The 4101-nt window shown below is 41.5% G+C and overlaps 1 protein-coding gene across 1 annotated transcript in view; it reads left to right on the top strand.

Annotated features, from left to right (window-relative positions):
* Positions 1–3115: 3115 nt before the first annotated feature.
* The window catches only part of LOC140331783 (uncharacterized), a gene marked incomplete at its 3' end in the record, with an annotated part of 45334 nt that continues 44348 nt past the window's right edge, over positions 3116–4101 (top strand). The window contains 1 exon segment of the mRNA XM_072413060.1: positions 3116–3162.

The raw sequence follows: 4101 nt of genomic DNA on the forward strand, positions 1-4101 counted from the left end.
GGAGTCTAAACTGCCTTGCCCCATAAACTTTTGTTTACCCCCCCATTTATGTGTACTGTGTATGTCGGTATACTCCCAGCAGTGTGTTATTACTCTTATTATTACACGCCTGTTTGTATGCTGAGCTTCTCCCGTGCTGCCCTCTATTGGGTGTCAGTGCAAAGCTCCATTGGGTGTACCCCACACCCTGCCCCTTGTATCGGGCTTCATGCACCCCCAGGGGTTTAGAAGTCTGTCCTTAGTACTGGGGATAACCCAGGGGGGTCCTGTGCCGGCATCTTCTCTGAAGATTATGGAGTGCTCAGTCACCATATTGGATGCCTGGGAATCGGCTCATGGCTTTGTCACAACATAGCTTCCGTGTAAATCAATGAAATGTATCGGGGTCATATGTGAAGATTGGGGTGTTGGGATGCCCGGAGGGCATATGTGGAGATTGTGGTGTTGGATTCTATAAGTCCGGCATTGCTTTGTCCCTAGGAACATCCATATTTCATCTGCTGGTAGTACCGAGGGTTAAAAAGTGACACCCTGTCAGTGTAATGACAATAATAAAGTATGTGACGGGGTGGTGTCACTGTTATTTGTGGATTACAGAACCTAGCCAACAAGTGCTGGGTAGAACAAACGGACTTTCAATCTGCTGCAGTGGAATAAAAGGATTTCAGTGTATTCGTTATTCCCGTGATCTCTTCCCTGACTTTCTTTTTTTGTTCTAGTGCTGGAATAAATAGGCCTGAATATCAGGAGACGGACAATGAGCCGCACCTTAGATCTGTTATCAGCCTCCACTCTCTGTATAGAAATGTCCCCGGTGACATTAGAATCAGAGCAGACAACGTGTCCCCTGTGCAGATGGTTTGGGATTCCTGTAGGAGACACCGCAGACTGAGGGGGGGATGTCATTCCTTCCTCCGAGTCCTGGCTCTCATACTAAAAATTGTATGACCCGGGCAGAGATGGGTTTGTGACATTGCTAGTTGTCACCTCATTATTGGGGCCATATCTGAGTTTATCTAAAGCAGTTTGTTCTTTATTTTGGATGTGATGTGGAAGGGATATACCTGTACTTCTCACATCTGGATGAATAGGAATCTGTGGGGAGACCCCCCCCCCCCCCCATTATTCCTGATATGGCGACATCTAAGAATCGTTGATTTCCTCCTTACTTTCAGTCCTGGTGACAATGGACATCAGGATAATTGAGGGGTAATTTACACAGTGAGTTCATTCATTCAGCAATTACTTCATCATTTCATAAAATTACCTAATACAGAATTTGGGAGGTGGGGTCGGGACAGGCAAGGCTTTCCTTTGTGCTAATAAAGTGAACAAAAGTAATAAAACCTAAACTTATTTTATTTCTTTTTGTTGCTGTTATAGTGGAGGAGTTTACATTTTCTTATATAGGTTGTTAAAAATGACGATAGTTATGATTCTGGAACAATACATTGCAAACTTCTGTGGAAAGGAATAAAACTTTTTTTTATTTGAATGGAAAAAAATGAACAAAACATATATAGAAAAATAGGAAAAAACATCAGAAAAATGGAACGGGGAGATAGGGTTAGAGGGGTAAAATAGGTTCTGATTAGAATAAACTAAAATGGACGTAAGTGAGAACAAATTTTATTAGCAAAAAATCCTTTTTACCTGACATGATTTACAAATTGACTTCATCCCTGCAGAGGAAATACAAATGTAACAATATCTCTGGTGGTCTCTGAAGAGTGTTTATAAATCATATATCAGAGATCCTATTTTGTGAGAACAGCGGCTATAACACAGCTGTATTTACACAAAGTTGTGGCTGCCAAAATGATAGACAAAACTTGATGGCCGGGGAGGGGGTGGCGGAGCAGAAGGACAAGGCTTGGTACTCATGTGTTGTACTTTAGTGAAGTGTTTGTAGGGTCATGTAGCAAATGCAATGGCATCAACCTGACTGGCTTTACCCATCCAAGCTCGGTGCTCAACCCAGAAATTTTTTCAAGCCTGGTGGGAAGAAATTTTAGGTGGGTGGCAGCCCCTGTATTGTGAACAAACTCTTTGGTAACCACCCAAAAACAGCCGGGTGGGTGCTGAAAAGTGCTGGGTGGTGCGCCCAGCTAAAAGTGCCTGGGGAGAACCCTGCAAACTGTATGCAGAATTTATCAAATTTAGGCTCAACCATTTGGGTTCTAGCTGCCTTTATTAATGCCTTGGCTGTGTATATCAAGGGTTGCTATAGTGCAGTGTCTGCAATTCAATACCTGGAGACTTGGACTATAAACGTCCGCAATCTAACTTATGTTCTTTCCATCTCACACCGATGGCATTGCCCAGAACGTCTCACCTTGGCATGGAGATGATGTAAAAGATATTCCTCCCCTTTGTCAGCTACCACCTCCATGCATTCTATGCAGCATTGGCCAGGAGTCTGTAGTTTGCTGGTACATACCGGAGTCTACTACTGACATTGTTCCTGACTAAGACCATCGCACTTATGGTTATGGTTGGTGTGGCTACCCGCAGGATGGAGGGTTCTTTGGCCCAGAATGGAGTTTCGGCTGCCCAGGATTGGGCTTCTGTTGGTTGTGTAGTTGAATCTTAAGGAATGACTGCTGTTGAATATCTTCCCCCTTCAAAAGGAAATTTCACTTTTTATGGAAGCTGGAAACTCCCTTTCACTCTGACTAATCTGTTGTATTCCATTGACCAGTTTCTACATTGAAACTTCTTCATTTTTGCTGTGCATATTCTAATATGCATCTCTTTGAATGTTTATGAACCCTGCAATGATTTCTCAGTCATGTATATTGTCCCTTTGATGGAAGATGTGGATCCCAGTGAAGGGAATCTGTCCAGCTGTTTTGACCTGATAAATCATTCCAGTCATGCTCATCCTGGCTGGTATTTACAGCAATAATTATCTGGTAACAGGCCTCATAAGCATATTAGGGGGAATCCTTGGGGCATCTGAGGACACACAGACAATCTGGCATCATTGCACACATAGGCCCTTCTTAATACCAGCTTGCTGTGAATGGCTGTGGTAGTGACCCGGATGTTTGTGATTTCTTCATTGAATGCCCCTAGATCTGTATCTTACAGGATTCATATTTTTGGATGGCAGCCTTCATTTTTCTAATTTGTTGCTGATGGATTCGGCTTCATTTCTGGGTAAGGAGGATTTGAATGGCGGTAGGCTTACAGCTTTGTTCAGTCCATTGGAATCATACAAGGGACGTGTATTATAGCTTTAATATTCACAACTTAATTTAGTTACAAGGCTTTCTGAAAGCCTTTTGTGATGTTGCATTCATGTTTCCTCTTAATTAAAAAAAAAAAATGCAATATGGAGGTAAACATTGCTTTTCACTCTCTAAAAATTAATTTGCATGCATTGGACTCCTCCACTGGTTGAATATGTGCAGATGGAACACAGCTTAGGAGGTTGCAGTGTTGACTTGTATAGGAAGGTTCAGTTTTTGGTATATACATAGCTAAGAGCTGGCATTTGGGATTACGTTCCTTCCTGCTGGTTTGGCTTGTTGTTGCCCCCCTCTGCTCCATTTATTATGCATTTAAAATTCAGCAGATGACAGCGGGTGCAGCATTGTCTACTAATTGGGATAATATTAGAAGTCCGGTACCCCATGTGTTTGTATTTAACATGTATTTATACCCAAAGCTGTTATTAGTTCTGAATAGGAGGAGAGATTTCTCCTTCAGTTTTTGCTCTGGAAACAATCCAGACCAAAAATAAAGCAATCTTTCGATCTGAACTCTCAAACTAGTAAAACCTAACAGGAGTTGAAATCCTTTCCCATTCTATACAAAAGTTAAAAATACATTTTTGGGGAGAGATGCTTTAACATTTTCTCTTTTGTTATCATTTTATTCTACAGAAGTGCTTACACAACTGACTTGGTTCCTGATTAAACATATATGATGGGGTGATAACACATGGCACAATAGAAAAGTACTCAGACAGGGAACTTGGCATGATTATTTTAATGAAAACTTGTCATTTTTGAAAGCGTTGAGGAGATTGACACTTTAATTAGGTTTGCTTAATGTGTAATGTGCATTTTTAAATTCACCCCATTGATCCCTTTA

The sequence above is a fragment of the Pyxicephalus adspersus genome, chromosome 5, assembly GCF_032062135.1.
Source record: "Pyxicephalus adspersus chromosome 5, UCB_Pads_2.0, whole genome shotgun sequence".
NCBI lineage: Eukaryota > Metazoa > Chordata > Amphibia > Anura > Pyxicephalidae > Pyxicephalus > Pyxicephalus adspersus.